A 19,266-nucleotide genomic window follows, 5' to 3' on the forward strand; every position below is an offset into this window, starting at 1 on the left:
CTACACATCTAAACGGTTTATGTCAACACAGGAAATGAATCCGATTGGTTTAGACAGGAATCGCATATTTAAATGCAGTGTACAATGTTGGTTGCTAGATGGCGTGCGAGTATAATAAATGAGCAATAAGGGTGACTCGGAATGTGGGAGGCAAGCTCTACCAAAACCAAAACTTTGTAAACACAATGCGTCTCTGTAAGAAGAGAGGAATGTGGGAGGCAAGGCCATCTTTTGACCTTGAAGGCGCTTGCCTTTGAACACCAAGTGGAATCTTAAAACCACACACTTATTGAGTATACTATAAAATAATGGTATAAGAGTACAAAAGTATAAGAGTATATAAAAATACAAGAGTATATAAGGCACATTTAAACCATAATTTCCCTTGCACTTTTTCTTTGCCCTTGTTGCAACTTATTTTACAATTAACTAACAAGCGCTGATTTGTCAACCCGAAAGAGTTTGATGAGCTTGCCAAGCTTGAGTAGGATGGACATTTTGGGGGGCAAGTCTAAAGAGGCAAGTGAATAATTTCATCCCACAAATTCATGAATGAGTATCTTCTTAAGATGTTGAGTGATTAATTATTTCCAGTGGTGGGGAATAACGCTCGTCCCCGCACACTTGACGCTGTGTTCAGCGGCGTGGTTTTCCGGACTCTTCCGAATTGTCTTTTCAGATCATGTCATCATTCAAAATAGCCATTACTATAAAGCTAGTCAGTGATTACCAATATGGTTTTTACTAAACCGGCAAAAGAAGATGCTGAGTCGCAACCGACTCCTGTCCTTGGCGAACGAAACGGCTTTGTGTACCGGCTCTTGCAAGTGGGAGACGGCTACTCGCTAAACAAGAGGCGGTACCCTTCGAAACGCTATTTTTCTCTTGTTATTTCAGGGATTCTGTGATGCTACCTTTAAATTCATTAAGTTAAAAAGATTAACATTGTTTCCTATTCTATCTATTTCTTTGTAGATTTCTAAATGTTTTCTAATTATGTGCCCTGTTTTTTCTTTTCAGAGTTAACATTTAAGTGTTAATCTTGCTTTATTATTTCCCTTTTTAAGTCATTCTATAATAATACATAATACATGGTAATATATGGATCGAAGAAGAAAACATAAACCCTAGAGAGACATTTTTGAGTCGACTTTTTAGTGAGGCAAGCTGAAAAAGCTGGTTCTCTACAAAGAGCCGGAATTCCCATCTCTACAACGGACCATTGGAGTAAGATTTAATTGATAAAACTCACGTTATATTGTTATTTGATTATTTTGTTTCCTGTAATTTTTTTGCACTTCAAGTGTAGGATAAATCTGTTGCTGGTGAGGTGTAATAAATATGACAACTGGGTTTTATAACACAACTACCTGTATGTTCTTCTTTATTCAACTGACTTGAATAGTGCTCAGGAATTTTTAAAGTATTTTGTAATAAAACCACTTATTTTCAAGGTAACGGAAACAGATACTTTCACTGGTGACTAGTTACTTTTACTATAGAGTAAATTGGTTACTAACTCAGTTACTCACTATTTCTTCAGTGTTCTCGTTTGCCCACCTCCCTGCGTCCTAGACACATAATTTTTGCTGGGGACGCATAGTGTCAAATCAACGTGCGTCCCCGGGACGCAACTTATTTGACACAAAATTATCCGATTACTTTTTTTTTAAACAAAGATTTACCGCACTCCAAACTTGTCACCAGGCAGATCCGCCATTGTTGTTTCGGTCTCGCGGTTCGAGTTTTCGTCTGCAGGCCGATCTCGGCAAACGAGATCTCGTTGCTTCGAGATGACGTCATTGTTGTGGTGCATGTTGTCGAGGGAAGGTGAAGGCTAAGTATGCCGCCGAAAAAACAGTTAGTATTAGGTGAAAATCAACACAAAATTAATTTCTTCAGTGTCAATAATAAGTCGAAACATAATGCAGAAAGTGATAACAACGGCAATAATTCCGGCACGAAAAAAACGGCGGAGAAATTATTCGGAAGATCGCGGAGGCAAGGAAAACACGTGTGTTGAAGCGATTCGATGAAAGAAAATAAACAAAAGAATACTCCTAGCAAGAAAAGGACTTTTCTGCCAAAATGGACTAAATTATTTTCCTGGTTACGCTCTGAGGAGGATGATAATGTATTGGACCTTGAGAAGGCATTACAACTGTGACGGGACAGCAAACCACGAAGAATATATGAACTGAAAAATATGAAGTGATAACTGCTTTGTATTACCAATTAACTGATGATTAAAACTACATGAATACATAGATTAATATTTCAGCAATATTATTTTGTATAATGTACAATATTGTGAACGGAAAAATCTGAAGTGATAATTGCTTTGTATTACCAATTAACTGTGATGATTAAAACTGAATGAAAATATAGATTAATATAATTATTTCAGTAATATTATTTTCTATAATGTACAATATTGTTGTGAACTGAAAAATCTTGGAGTGATAACTGATTTGTATTACCAAAAAACTGTGATGATTCAAACTGAATAAATATATAGTTTTATATTATTGTCACCGATTTAAATTTTCAACCCCGATAACACTAAATTTTGGGGACCCATAGATCTCTGTTGGGACCCATAGAATTTTGGGAGTCCCCGGGACCCATCACTTTTCACAGGTAAAATGAACACTGCTTCTTCCAAAAAGTAACTATAACTCATTACTTTTTTAAAGAAACGTGCCCAACTCCGATTATTTCTTTTGGGCCTGTTGGCATAATTGAAAAGTGATAGATGTGATCACTGAGTTTATCTTTTGTTAATTGATATGAAAAATGGTTCATTGTGTTTAAGGCAGGGGGTGGTCAATCCAGTCCTTGAAAGCCACATGTAATGAATGTTTGGAAGTTTCTCTTCTCCAACTCAGGTGATGCAAATGTTTAGCTTGACAATCTCTCTCATCTCCGTACCGCTTATCCTCATTAGGGTCGCGGGGGTGCTGGAGCCCATCCCAGCCATCTCCGGGCAGTGGGCAGGGGACACACTGAACTGGTTGCCAGCCAATCGCACGGCACACGGGGACAGACAACTCACTCGCTCATTCACACCTAGGGACAATTTGGACCGGCCAATTCACCTGAAATGCACGTTTTTGGAATGTGGGAGGAAACCCACGGAAGCACGGGGAGAACATACAAACTCCGCACAGGAAGTCTGGAGCTGGATTTGAACCCACGCAGGAGGTTCCCATGACATAAACTGTGCCGCACAAGCGCTAACCACTGCGCCGCCGTGCTGCCCTTAGCTTGATGATGATCCAGGTAAATGGAATCACCTATTTTGGCGGGTGGGGCTGGGCAATACATCGAATTTCAGTATTTCAAGTTCATGATTTTAAGTATTGACAATTTTAAAATTTGCAAACTCATGAAAGGTTCACTGTGTAAAATTTGACAACTAGACTGTTTTGTGTAGTACAACAAAAAACGGGTGCTACAAAGCACAAGAAAGAATTTTTTTTTTTTTTTTTTTAATTATTTTATTTTATTATTTTTATTTTTTAGACCTGCGAAGCTCTGAACCCGCAGACGTGCTTTAAAAAATATATATATATATTTAAAAAAAATATATATTTTTTTTCATTATTTTGTTTTATTATTTTCTTTTTTAGACCTTCGAAGCTCTGAACCCGCAGACGTGGAACCACGAAGTAGCGACGCCCCTTCAAAAATGCTTTAAAAAATATATATATATATTTAAAAAAAATAAAAAAAATTTTCATTATTTTGTTTTATTATTTTCTTTTTTAGACCTGCGAAGCTCTGAACCCGTGAACGTGGAGCCACGGAGTAGCGACGCCCCTTCAAGAATGCTTGGCATTTTTTATTTTTTTAATTATTTTTTAAATTATTTTATTATTATTTTTTTTTTTAGACCTGCGAAGCTCTGAACCCGCGAACGTGGAACCGCGAACGTGGAACCGCGAAGTAGCGACGCCCCTTCAAAAATGCTTAATTTTTTTTTTTTTTTTTTTTTTTTTAATTATTATTCTTTGTACCTGTGAAGCTCTGAACCCGCGAACGTGGAACCGTGAAGTAGCGAGGTCCCACTGTAGATATATATATATATTTTTTTTAATGTTTTAAGCATTTTTGAAGGGGCGTCGCTACTTCGCGGATTTTCACTTTTCGCGGGTGGTTTTGGTCCCCATTAACCGAGTCAAAAATAAATAAATAAAACGAAATAATTAAAAAAATAATAATAATTATATTTTATTTTTTTGAGCATTTTTGAAGGGGCTTCGCTACTCCGTGGATTTTCACTTTTCGCGGGTGGTTTTGGTCCCCATTAACCGCGATAACCGAGGGATTACTGTAATACAATAAGATCCTGAGGCATTCCCAGGCCAGTTTAGAGACATACCCTCTCAAGCATGTCCTGGGTCGTTTTTGGGGCCTCCTGCCGGTGGAACATCCCCGGAAGGTGGTGTCCAGGAGGCATCTTTATCAGATGCCCGAGCCACCAAGACTGGCTGCTCTCAATGCGGTGGAGCAGTGTCTCTACATTGAGACCCTTCCGGATGACCGAGCTTCTCACCATATCTCTAAGGGAGAGCCCAGCTACCCTGCGGAGTTAATTTATTTCAGCCGCTTGTATCTGGGATCTTTTTCTTTCAGTCATGGCTGATTTTGAAAAGCGATATTAGCGACCTTCACAGCCTGAGGTCAAGTCATTTATAACCATTCTGAGCACTGTAGGAGGGAAGACGTTGCTAAAGAGTTTTTAATGATGCACAGTAATTTATGTCTCTCAGGCATCTGTTTTGCTTTCAAATATCAACTGGCTTAATGTATGGATTCTCTGTGGATTTTGTTAAATAGCAGTATTGCACTTAAATGTTTTCATCAATCCTAGTTAAAAATGTTTTACGCACATTTTAAAGGGACATTGTGTATTATTTAGCACCTCTTAGGGGTAATAAAACACTACATTTAGGAAGAATAAAAATTGATTTGAATAATGCGCAAAAATACATCACCTCAACAGTGGTAGGATGTTGGTTTTATACCTAGGCCTTCAGCTCTGGTCTAAATTAGTTATGTTTCGTTCGTGAAAGAACCGTCTCTATAAACTCTTGGTAGTGGAATTTCCTATTGTGAGGACTTCGGTGATTCTGGCTGACCAGGCCGAGTTCCTGGTTCTCTGGGTCCGACGGCACTGGCTGCTGCCGAGCTTTGTCCGCCTGGGAGCCGGCAATGAAGAGCGCGCAACATGGGGATAGAGGTCAGTGAAGGGCAGCGCACCACGCAACACTTAGAGCCTGTCTTTTGTTTTTGAAACGCAAGTTAAACAAGACTTTGTAAACAGAGACAAGGAAGAACCATCATGGATGGATAATTTTGAAGAAAAAGAAGTCAGCGAGAGAGAAGCTTGGCCCAAGCCAACTTACCGACCTGTCCCAAAATTTGGATTGGTTCAGCCTTGGGCTCAAGATTTTACCTACTGGCTGAAAGTGGTGGACAAAACCTTTTCCCGCTTGCAAAAGGCTTGGCCCCTTTGGAGTGGTCTCACCCTTCGGTCAACAATATATTGTATTTCCTTGTACTGCTCTTCTCTTCAAGTTTAGTGGCTGTTGACACAATTGCTTTGATAGATTACCACATTTTAGCCAGTCATAGTTTGTGAAACAAGCGATGCCAATTAGCTGGTGTTTATAGGTAAACTTGGAATATGAAGAGCTTTCTTAAAGACTGATTTTAAGGGTCACAGCCTTCAGAATATTTTGTGAAGGCCTTTGGGTAGAATTACTAGCATAGCAACAACAAAAGGCCTGAATATGCTGATTAAATACTTAAAAATTAAAGCAGCACATTCAGCGACAAGACTGACGGCCAACCAATGATATAATCGTGCTTTTTTTTTAAATACTCATAGGTCAAAAAATTTGTCTTTACATTAAATGGTAACTGGTAAATGGTCTGTATTTACATAGCACTTTTCAAGTCACTGATGAAGACCTCCCAAAGCGCTTTACAATGTGCTTCACCCTTACCCATTCACACACAGACTCACACTTTACATTGAAAAAGATAAAGGGTGCGGTTTAGTCACTTTAATTCTCTGCAGTTTGTATTCTTCCTTGTGCTTTGTAGCCCTCGTTTGTGGTTGCACTACACAATACAGCGACCTTATACACAGACTCCCTTTAAATGTCTTTACAAACCCAAGCTAAACATGTTTGACCCAAATTTTAAAGCAAAATTTCTACAGAATCTTCAAAAATCTGTTAAATATTAAGAATGTATAATATTGCACAGGGAATACTGTGTCCATGTTGCACATGGGAGGGGAAAACAATTACAGCACAAAATGAATAATGGCAGGAAGTGCAACTTAGTTATGCTCCAGAGCCCTCAAAGCCCCATGTTGAAGAACATCGTCGTGACAGGAGCCATTAATTATTTTTAAAGACACTAAGAGCTGACACGCGTGGATAATGAACAGAATTTTTTAGGCGGATGATTGACGCTAATAAAAGTACATCTAAGTGGAAGCGAGTGATTTATTTGTTCAGTCCATTGAATGGTGAATTATGCAGATTTAGCTCCAGGAAATAAATGAAAAGTGAATTATACTGGCCGTTTTAGGGTGGATCAAAGAGTGGATGCTTAAATAACACTTACGCTTTGCACTATAAGTCCTGATAATATTCTCTAAACCAGAATAATAATTGTAGTTGATATCATTCCATCAATTTTCTGCCCCCCTTATCCTCAGAAGGGCCGTGGGGGGTGCTGGAGTCCATCCTGGCTATCTTCGCACAGTGGGCAGGGGACACAGTTAGGGATCATTTGGACTGGCCAATTGATCAGACATGTTTCGGAAAGTGGGAGAAATCCGGAGCGCCCGGTAGAAACTCACGCAGGCACGGGAGAAAATGCAAACTCCAAACGGGGAGGCAGTGGTAGCTGGACTTAAACCCTGGACTTCCACACCGTGGGGCCGCTCGCTAACCACCCAGCCGCCCTGTATTTGTTATATTTAACTCTATCTGTTGAATATGATCATGTCAGCAGCCACCATGTATAACAAAACTTTTGATAAACTGTAATGTTGAACATTCTTAAAAATGGTATATCAATCAATATTTGTAATTCCTCGAAAGCCAAAATAAATTTCCCCTTTAAATCTGACAGACTACACTAAAGTGTGTTGATGACAAATTTCAATTTTGAAAGAAAAACACTGATACAGAGATATGGACCAATCCTGCCATATGTAAGAATAAGTGAATAAATAAATGAATACATTCAAATACAGGGCAGCACGGCGGCGCGGTGGGTAGCGCACAGTTCTGAGGTCATGGGTTCAAATCCAGCTACCAACCTTTCTGTGCTGAGTTTGCATGTACTCCCCGTGCTTGCGTGGGTTTCCTCCGGGCACTCCGGTTTCCTCCCACATTCCAAAAACATGCATGTCAGGTTAATTAGCCGGTCCAAATTGTCCTTAGGTGTGAATGAGCGAGCAAATTGTCTGTCCCTGTATGCCCTGCGACTGGCTGGCAACCAGTGCAGGGTGTCCCCTGCCCATTGCCCGAAGATAGCTGGGATGGGCTCCAGCACCCCCGCGACCCTACTGAGGATAAGCGGTGCAGATAATGGATGGATGGATGGACAATATATACAATAAATAAAATAATGCATAAATAAATAAATAAATAAATATCAAAATATATGACATAAATGCATATTTATATGTGTATGTATTTTGTCTTTTTTTTTGTCAAGTATTTTGTTACAACAAGTATTATTCAAATGAGGAGGCGGGTCAAACTGACTGAATTTTATTACCTATTGGTGGTAAAGGCATTGCAGTTGCTCATGCACTTCATCGAGCAACCAATAGCTGAGAAGCTCAGCCAATTTGACCTGCCTCCTAAATCCAATAACATTTTGTTGCGACAAAATGCAGAAACAAATACATGACAAGTTAAACGTCAAAATCCACGAGAAAGTACATAAAAAAACTATATGTCCAAACACATGTCAAAATACACGAGAATGTATATAATAAAATACAGAACCAAATAAATGACAGAATACATTACAAAATAAATAACAAGATAAATGTCACAATACCGGCAGCATGGTGGCGCAGTCGAAAGCGCGTGTGCAGCACAAGTCTGAGGTCATGAGATCGAACTGCCTGTGTGGAGTTTGCATGTTCTCCCCGTGCTTGTGTGGGTTTCCTCCGGGCACTCCGGTTTCCTCCCACATTCCAAAAAGGTTAATTGGCCGGTCCAAATTGTCCCTAGGTGTGAATGAGCAAGTGAATGGTTGTCTGTCTCTGTGTGTCCTGCGACTGGCTGGCTACCAGTTGAGTGTGTCCCCTGCCCACTGCCCGAAGAGAGCTCGGATGGGCTCCAGCACACCCGCAACCCTACTGAGGATAAGCGGTGCAGATAATGGATGGATGAATGTCAAAATACAAGAAGAAATACATGTCAAAATATACGTCAAAATACATGACAAAATATACGACAAATACTGAAATAAATGACAAAATATATGAAAAAATGCGTAAAGAAATGAAAAAATATCATTTATGTCATATATTTCTGTACTAAGTGATTAAAAAAAGTGTTTCTATAGCATGTATTTGTAGGTAAGATTATACAGCGGTTCTAATGACAAGACCCTTACTTTCATCATTTTTTATAAAAACTCTTCAAAACAGTTCTGCTCCTCTGCTGAAACGTATAATAACAGTTATTATTATTATTCTTACCGAATAATTCAAACGAAACCAAACCCCCAAAAAATTCCTGCTGCTGTAAAATGTAAATCAAAAGAACAACATCATCATTGGGGTTTATTCAGGTGATGCACGATGAAAATAACATGAGCTAACGCTAAATATATGCGACAACATCCCAGCGGTGTGAAAATAACCTTATCTGAGTAAAGGTGCCAATGGAAGGGTCACATGTGTAAGCTGGTCTTTCCAGTGCACGAGGAAAAGCATGATGTAAGGCCACGGAGCATGGGATTTGTCCATGACAAGAATAGATAAGAGGGCTGATAAAGGCTGTGAAATTGACTTCGGATGGCGTTCCATTTCAGCCTCCGCAAAAATTCCAGATTCAGACATTATTGACTGACCATAACAAACAAACGACAACAACTTTATTCAAAACACAAATTATGAAGATAAAATGAAAGTGCATGACGGGCATCCAAATCCCACATTCATGTATTCTCTAATCCAACATTAAGGCTCCCCAGGGGGTGGGTGGATGGTTGTTTGAATCCCTTTACCGCTAGGGTCGTACATGGCACCATTTCCTCTGGTGTGTCTTGGGAAGTACACTCTGGTGGCACCGATCCCTCTCCAGACACTGTTTTCTACCTGGTCTTGAACCGGGGACCTACATTAGGTTAAAAACATAAATAAATGAAATAAGCATTCATTTTAGAGCTATTTTTAAAGTAAACAAATTTTTACAGAGTAAATAATTAGGGGCATGGAAAAATCAATATATGAATAAGCAGGACTTTTCTTAAAAACATGGTGTCGAGATCTGGCTCGAAGGACCAAAAGGATAAGTTTATAGTTTAACAGACACTCAAAATAAGGAGAGAGGACATCAACTTACAAGGAGAGCAAGAAAGGACAGTACAATAACTCACAATGCCAAATTCCCAATTTGTTTAAGAAGTCTCCCTTGATCCCTTTCTTTTGATTAATTCCCTCTAGATTACAAAAGGCAGATCCGCCCTAAGTTGTGTGTGAGTCAAAGAACAATATTGGCCGAAAGTGACAATGGTGTAAACAGTAAATAGTCAAAATAATGAACATGTCATGTCCTGCACGGTTGTCATGGCGCCCAACTGGCCCCGCCCCTTGACACCGGCTAACCTACATTTCCGGATTAATCCTATGGGTACTTAAACGTGCCTTTTGGAACTGCCCTTGCCAAGATTGTTGTTTACACTTGTTGAAAACCTGTTTATTCTTGTTGTGCTGGTTGGACTTTGTTGCACTTTGGTGTAACATTCTGAGAGATTCCTACAAGTTCTGTTTAATCCCATCCCAATATTAAAACAGAAACAAGTAGAATAAACTTATCATTGACACAGCTTGTTTTTCAGGAAAATGGTAGTGAAAACTATTTATTTTTTCATTGTGAAGGCTACTTTCTTTTTAGAGAAGCAACTTTTGGTCAAATGTGAAGCCATCAACTACTGGATTTACTTTGTCCAAAAATGGAAATTACCCCAAAGAACACAACCAAAAAAAAGGTCATTTTGTTTCCAACTCAAAATATTGGGTCTTATGTTTTAACCGCCAAATATCTGGATTTTCTATTGTATGACATGAACTCAGAAATCCTAATCTATCTCCATCCATCCAATTCATGCACCGTTTGTCCTCAGTGAGTTCGCGGGGGTGCTGGAGCCCATCCCAACTATCTTCGGGCAGCACAGAGACAGACAACTTACTTGCTCTTTCACACCTAGGGACAATTTAGACCGGCCAATTAACCTGACAAGCATGATTTTGGAATGTGGGAGGAAACCGGAGTACCTGGAAGAAGAACACACAGGCACAGGGAGAGCATGCAAACTCCACACAGGGAGGCTGCGGTAGCTAAAATTGGACCATCATATCCATCTCACAAGTACAAAAAATATATTTTCATCAAATATTTTTGCTTGAAGATCAGGTTGATTGGAGAGTTCTTTTTGCGCAGATGTGCTCTCAGTATTGCCGCTTATAGAGCAGAGTTACCTGAAACAGTTTCCCTTCGAATGAATAAAATTTACAGGGTTCAAAGATACAGTGGAACCTCGGTTCTCGACCATAATCCGTTCCAGAACCCTGTTCGAAAACCGATTTGTTCGATCACCGAAATCATTTTTCCCATTAAAAATAATGTAAATCGTTTTAATCCGTTCCAACACCCTTAATGTTTACCTTGAATGTTTAACGTGAACATAAAGCTAACCCAGGCTAACCGTACGTTCGCGTTATCGTAATCTTAATCGTACGAAAGATTACGCTAACATGAACGTGTAAAAATTAAAAAAGGATAACGAAAAGAATTATGAATAGGATTTCTTACCTTTGTGGTGGTCAGCAGAAGCCATGCTGTATTCCCTACCAAGATCAGACACTCGCACACCTCCTTGATATTTTGCTATTATTTCTTTCTTAAATGCAATAATTGTACGCACTACTTTTCTTTTTTCACCTGTAGCAACTTTGCTGCTTGCCCTGACTTTCTTCTGAGGCATAATTAGGGGCTAAAACACTTCATACACCTATATTAAAAGCGAAAGCAAAACGAAGCACGTCCGCACGCGATAACAGTTGGTCACGAAAAGAGCGATCTCCACCCGTACGCCGCTCAGCATCGCACCCTAGCGTACGCACTCACGCATTACCGGCGTTCGAACTCCGACTTTTTAACCGAACAGCGAACCAAGAATTTCTCGAAATTTTTGGTCGAACACCGATTTGTTCGAACTGAGAGGCGTTCGAAAACCGAGGTTCCACTGTAAATAAAAAGACATACCGTAAATTCCGTACTATAAGCCGCTACTTTTTTCCAAAATTTTCAGCCCTGCGGCTTATTCAGAGATGCGGCCAATTTATGTAATTTTTTTAACGGCCGCCAGCGGCGCTCGAGTATGAGAGGTAAGGTTTAGACCGGTGGAATATATGCACCGAGGAAGATCACAATTTATGAGTGTAAATATACCCTCATTGTGCGAATTGCACAAAATAAGGCTCATGACGCCGCTTCCATGTTAAATGCAAACGAGCATATTGCTGGGGTGTATTGGAGTAAGGGAGCGTGGAACGACATCATCATGATAAAGTTTCTTCCCGACATTGAGAAAGACAACTTAGATGTCATTACCATGGAGGAAGAAGCGGATGGTCTGCCATGATTCTAACGATTGCAGCATTTATTTCCCTAACAGAGTAACTTGCAGGTATGCGAGCGTCTTTTTAGTAGCGTGAGGCTACCTCCCAAAGGCACGGTTTAGGATGAAAGTTATATTATTATAATTAAAGCTTTGAAAACTCTCTCGATGTACCGTCTTTCTTTGTAAATATGTGTAATATGTATTTGCAACTGTATATTTTTGTAATGTATTTATTTGTATTTATTTGAGACACTTATTCTGCACGAGCAAATTAAAAAAGAGGGGCGGAGCAAACGCGGGCTGATGGGAAAGTGGGCACCGGTAAACGTGAGTTTTTGTGGACACGGAGGACAATAATGGATATATATTTTTCCCACCCTTAGCTTTGTAAATATACACTTTTTTTCCTTGGATTACTATCAACGGGCACCCAGAATCTGCAGGTCTGCAACAAATTAAGTTCTGCATGGACAATGTTGTTCCTATAAAGACTGTACGCTGCTATGCCAACAACAAGCCCTGGATCACGAGCGACATCAAGTGCCTTCTGAACCAAAAGAAGAGGGCCTTTAAAAATGGTGATCATCAGGAGCTAAAACGAGTACAGAAGGAGCTCAAAGTCCAGCTCCGGAAAGGGAAGTAGCAGTACAGGAGGAAGTTGGAGAAAAAGCTGCAGAACAACAACATGAAGGAGGTGTGGGAAGGGATGAAAACAATTACTGGCTGCAGCACCAAGCAGGGTGTGGCTGTGGATATAGATGTGGGGCGAGTCAACCAGTTGAACAACTTTTTCAACAGGTTTGACCACTCCGCCTCATCCTCACCCCTGAGTAATGCAGCTGTCCTTCCCCCTGCCCCTCTGGACACTAGCATGGAAGACATCCCCCCACTAAAAATAACTTCAGCCCAGGTGTGTGGAGAGCTGAGAAGGCTACGAACCAGCAAGGCAGCTGGTCCGGATGGAGTATCCCCCCGACTGCTGAAAGCCTGTGCGTCTGAGCTGGGAGACCCTCTACAGCGCATCTTCAACCTGAGCCTTGAACAGGGGAGGGTCCCTCAGCTGTGGAAAACATCCTGCATCATCCCAGTCCCAAAGAAATCAAGACCTGAGGAACTCAACGACTTCAGGCCGGTCGCCCTGACATCACATGTGATGAAGACCATGGAGCGGCTGCTGTTGCACCACCTGAGGCTACAGGTCCGTCACGCCATCGACCCACTGCAATTTGCTTACCAGGAGAAGGTGGGAGTGGAGGATGCTATAGTATACATGTTACACCGATCCCTCTCTCACCTGGATAGGACGAAGGGGGCTGTGAGGATTACATTTTTGGACTTCTCCAGTGCCTTCAATACCATACAGCCTCTGCTACTGAGTAGGAAACTGACAGAGATGGGAGTTAGCTCACACCTTGTAGAATGGTTTACTGACTACCTGACAGGCAGACCCCAGTATGTGAAACAGGGGGGCTGTACATCGGACACTGTGGTTAGCAGCACAGGATCTCCGCAGGGGACCGTTCTCTCTCCGTTCCTATTCACTCTATATACATCGGACTTTAAGTACAACTCTGAGTCCTGCCATGTGCAAAAGTTTGCCGACGACACTGCGATCGTTGGATGTATCAGAAACGGGCAGGAGGAGGAGTACAGGAAATTGATTCAGGACTTTGTCCGATGGAGCGACGCAAACCACCTGCACCTAAACACCACCAAGACCAGAGAGATGGTGGTGGACTTCAGGAGAACCAGAACTCACCCGGTTCCTGTAACCATCAAGGGAGAATGTGTAGAATTTGTCCAGACCTACAAATACCTGGGTGTGCAGCTGGACAACAAACTGGACTGGACTGCCAACACAGAAGCTCTATGTAGGAAAGGGCAAAGCCGACTTTACTTCCTCAGAAGGCTGGCCTCCTTCAACATCTGCAAAAAGCTCCTGAAAATATTCTATGAGACAGTAGTGGCAAGCGCCCTCTTCTATGCGGCAGCGTGTTGGGGAGGCAGCGTCAAGAAGAAGGATGCCTCTCGTCTCAATAAACTGGCTAGGAAAGCGAGCTCTGTTGTGGGCAAAGAGCTGGACAGCCTAACAACAGTAGCTGAGAGACGAGCACTGAAAAAGCTGAGGTCAATCATGGACAATGCATCTCATCCACTACACAGCATTATCTCCAGACAGAAGAGCAGTTTCAGCGACAGACTGCTGTCACTGTCTTGTACTACGGACAGACTGAAGAGATCTTTTCTTCCTCATGCCATGAGGCTCTTTAACTCCACCCGGCAGAGTAAAGGCCCACATTAAACCACACCACCTACATTGGATATTACCGAATCTTACTGCAATATGTATTCTGTGTAGCACTATTTAGTTACTCTATATAACACGCTACAGTGGGCATTTGCACGTCACACTGGGTATTTGTATATTGTATTCTTTTGGCTTTATTATTGTACTGTTCTCAGCTCAGGGATGCTGCTGGAAATGTGAATTTCCCTTAGGGGATGAATAAAGTATCTATCTATCTATCTATCTATCTAAATGTTAAGTACCTATATCATTTTACGTTCATTTTGGCGGCTGTAATTTTTGGACTGAGTGCTTCAATGAAGGACATTTAGTTTCAATCGCGGGACTTGAATTTTGGCTTGGATTAACTCCGTGTTTATTTGAAGTGGGTGCATGCGACTTATATACAGGTGCGGCTTGTTTATGGACAAAATCGGTTTTCCCCTTAAAATGTGATGGGTGCGGCTTATAATCAGGTGCGCTCTATAGTCCGGAATTTACGGTAGTCATTTCTGAGTGTGAATTGTTGCCACGTTTCTTCCACTGAATTATTTGTGTGACCAAAAGCATCAGCGATGACAGCCGAGAAGCTCAAGCAACAGTCTTTGTCATCGTTTATCATGTGTGACATTCTCCACATGAAGCAGCTAACGCGCTAGCAAATTAGGGTCAGCCAATGCGACCTGACAGTCATTGGTGAGGAGGCGCCATCAAGATGATTAACAGCCAGTCTGGCACAATACCGTGTCATCTACGTCTAAATAGCAATTTGTGACCATGATGGCACACATGCTGAGGAACTTAAGAGGTCTGGGGGTTCTATTATCCTTCTTGCACAAGTTCAGGTTCATTTAACTATTTCGATGTCGCAAAATATATTATAAAAACAAGGTAGCAATGAACCATTGGGGGAGACCAACACTTACATTATTGTGACATTTACCTACAATATCCCACACCTTTCAGTTCAGCTAACTCTTGTTGTGTAAATGATTGGGAGCTCAAAGCACTAATTGAACTCTTTAATGAAGGGAAACCAATGGGAGACATCTGAGTGACAGTTAAGAGCTTTAAATGTCAGTCGGTCAAGGAAGTTGACTCAATCAAAATTGAATGATGGAGAAATAGTTACATAAAATTATCCAGGACCTGCTCGGGCTGGTGCGGAAGCACAGTACAGAAACAGATTATCCTGGCAAGGCAGGTAATTTAATCGGACAAGGCTCGGTGCAAGTAAAGTCAAATAATGAAGCGAAAAATGTGGTCCTAGATTCGGGCGAGGGTTTGGGTCTTCCGGTAAACCCAAACAGCAAAGGAAACATCCATCCATCCAATCTGCACCGCTTATCCTCAGTAGGGTTGCGGGGTGCTGGAGCCCATCCCAGCTATTTTCGGGCAGTGGGCAGGGGACACCCTGAACTTGTTGCCAGCCAATCGCAGGGCACACAAAGACAGACAACTCACTCGCTCATTCACACCTAGGGACAATTTGGACCGGATAATTAACCTGACATGCATGTTTTTAAAATGTGGGATGAAACCGGAGTGCCCACGCAACCACGGGGAGAACATGCAAACTCCACACAGAAAGGTTTATTCTCATGACCTCAATACTGTGCCACGGACGCGCTAACCACTCAGCCGCTGTACTGCCCTAAAAGAAACATACATTAAAAAAATAGTTTGTCAGGTGGTACTCGAGATTTGGAAGGGCAGGGAAGGGGTCGATACCCTGGTTAACAAAAAGGCTGAGACAAGAGTGCTTAGGACATTAAAAAGAAGGCAACAAACTACCACAGAGCAAATGGGGATATTTCAATAGTGACAAGGGAGAGTCGTGATAGGAGGGAAATCAAGACGAGTGACTGCAGTAATTGAGTGACTAAATAAAATAAGGTCTAGAGAGATATGAGAAAAGAGAAAGACGACAGAGAGATAGAAAGGCAACATACATTGACACAGGAACGAGACAAAATAATTTACATAAAGAAAAGTGATTCAAAATATAAATAGACGATTGAAAACTGGAATGACGGATATGTGAATTTAGAAATCAATCAATCTAATAAATATTTGTTGGTTAAAAATTTAATGCCGCTGTTAAAAACCCTGGAGCCTTCATGCATACAATATATCAAGCCATTATTTTCATGAATTGCTCAATTAACAAACAATTCACGGCAAAAACTTGAACTCAAAAAACGGAATTAAAAAAAGTAGACATTTATATGCTTTCCGCTCTTTCTTTTTAAAGTGATTGTTTAATATATCTTATGATTTTACAATGCTGTACCGTTTCCTGTACCCTGCAGTTATACATTGTAAAAATGTTTTGGGGATTTGAAAGAAATATTCTAAAATAGAAGATAGAAAGACATAAATACAGACAGACAGACAGAAATGTTGGCGTACGCATGCCTCATTACAAATCCATGTCCTAACTTCCAAATATGATGTCCAAATGTGTGTAATTTACTTCTATTTTCAAACTGCTGAGACTTTACTACGGTGAACCACGTATTATAATAACGACTGCATTTTAATTAAAATGGCACTGAGCTTCATTTTCTCTTATCTGAGTATGACAAAATTCAACGTTAATTGATTTCATAAGAATATTTTTTCAACCTTTAATGACCGCCTCGAGGCTCAAGTCCATTTCGAATTATAGCCCTCCTGCGGAGAGGCGGGTGAAATGTCAATTTGCAGTCATAAATCTGCACAGCTCCGCCTCTCGGCTTCATTTGGTCTCGGGCTAATCACTCACCATTTCACTGGAGGTGATACAAACACCCCACGGTCCCCAGAGGTACAAATGTTGTCGATTTCAATTAACCCCTGAGGCCCGCATATGGATGTGTTACCCCATTAGGGATGTGTTGTACGTACTTGTACCGCTTGTATAACAATATGAGCTGGTTTCTGTTTTGACTAAAGTATGCAGGCAAGGAAAGATGAATCGAAAAGAGGTTTGATGATATAAATCGATCTGAAAGTGCAACTGTTTTGCTTTACAGAGTATGTGTAATTGTTAGACAACAATGTATCCAACCTAGTTAAACACAGTACCTGTATATACAGTGCAGTGATTGATTTCTGTGGGTTTTTTTTTTTTAAAGTATTTCCATACTGGTATCTTTGTAGTATTTCCTTAGTATTTCTTTTAATATTACTTCAGTTGTATTTTTGTAGTACTTCTGTTGTAATATTTCTGTAATAGTAATTTTGGCGTATAGTATTACTGTAGTAGTTTTTTTATATAATTTCTGACAATTTTCTTTCTTATCAGAATGAAGACAAAATAATGTATTAGGTCCCTGTTTTTAAGCACAAAATCTAATATATATATATATACATGCATCCATTATCTGCACAGCTTATCCTCAGTAGGGTCGCGGGGGTGCTGGAGCCCATCCCAGCTATCTTCGGGCAGTGGGCAGGGAACACCCTGAACTGGTTGCCAGCCAATCGCAGGGCACACAGTGACAGACAACTCATTCGCTCATTCACTCCCAGGGACAATTTGGACCGGCCAATTAACCTGACAAGCATTGTTTTAGGAATGTGGGAGGAAACTGGAGTGCCAGGAGTAAACCCACGCAAGCACGGGGAGAACATGCAAACTCCACACAGGGGTTTGACCTCACGACCTCAGACGCGCTAACCACTGCGCCGCCGTGCTGCCCCTATATATATATATATATATATATATATATATATATATATATATATATATATATATATATATATATATATATATATATACACACACATATATATTCAAAATTCCACAGTAGAAAGTAAAGAAAGCAGAAGAGCAATGCACGGCAGATTAAAATTGTCCCAGCTACTTGTTGAAATTTGATAATTATTCTACACGTTTTAAAGGATTGGAAAACGTTAAAAGTGGTTGTGTCATGATTATCTATTGTGTTATCGATTGTCAATCCATCTATTTTATTAATTAGTTCTCAAACACTGCTCTGAACCCGACACTAGTATTATCACCCACAGTGACCAGGTCTACGTGTTATATTCGATTCTAATCTGTTGTTTCAGTTACACTTGAAAAATATTACTAGAATAGCTTTCTTCCACCTCTGTTATATTGCGAAGATTTGCCCGATGCTGTCTCAATCAGACTCCGGGAATATAATTCATGCATTTATTACTTCTCGGCTTGATTACTATAACTGCTTTCTGGTGTCCCAATGTCTAGCATCAAAAGTTTGTAGGCCGTTCAAAATGACTACAGGACAAGAAGGCTTGACCATATTAGCTAACTTGCACTGTCCGCTTAAGATGTGAGTTTAAGGATCTCTTACTATCAAACAAATGTTTTCATGGACTTTCCCCCCGTTATCTCTCTGATTTGGTTAACCCCTATGTTCCTGCTTGGAGCCTCTGGTCGGAAAATGACGGTCTTCTTGTGACTCCAAGAGCCAAGAAGAAGTCTACAGGCACGGGAGCATTCTCCATCCGGGCCCCTGTGCTGTGGAATGCTCTGCCTCCAGGGATAAGATCTGCAACCTCAGTTGTTTTTAAATCTAGACTTAAGACACACTTCTATCCATCTATCCATTATCTTGTGATTGATGCCCACCTTATATTGTCCTTTCTTTTTCCGACTGCCTGGCTGATGGTGATACGAGGGAGAAGGACGATTCGAGTCAGCGGACCAGTTAGTTTAAGATGTGATTTTAAGGTTCTGTTGGTATTATACAAAATCATACATGGACTTACTCCCTCATATCTTTCAGATTTAATTTCCCCCTATGTTCCGGTCCGGAGCCTTCGCTCTGAAAACGCTGGTCTACTACTGATCCCCAGAGCCAAGAAGAGATCCGCAGGTTCGAGAGCGTTCTCTATTCGGGCCCCGGTGCTGTGGAATGCTCTTCCCCCTGAGATTCGATCTGCAACCTCAGTGGAAATGTTTAAATCTAAGCTTAAAACAGCTTCTACTCTATAGCATATGAATAACCCATACTTTATGTCGATAATATGTGTATCATTTGCCCTCATATAGGTTTTAGATGAGGGGATTGTGTCATAATAGTCTGTAATAATAGTTTGCAATAGTC

This window comes from Urocampus carinirostris, chromosome 3, assembly GCF_059441175.1.
Source record: "Urocampus carinirostris isolate Australia breed hairy pipefish chromosome 3, RoL_Ucar_1.0, whole genome shotgun sequence".
NCBI classification, from domain to species: domain Eukaryota; kingdom Metazoa; phylum Chordata; class Actinopteri; order Syngnathiformes; family Syngnathidae; genus Urocampus; species Urocampus carinirostris.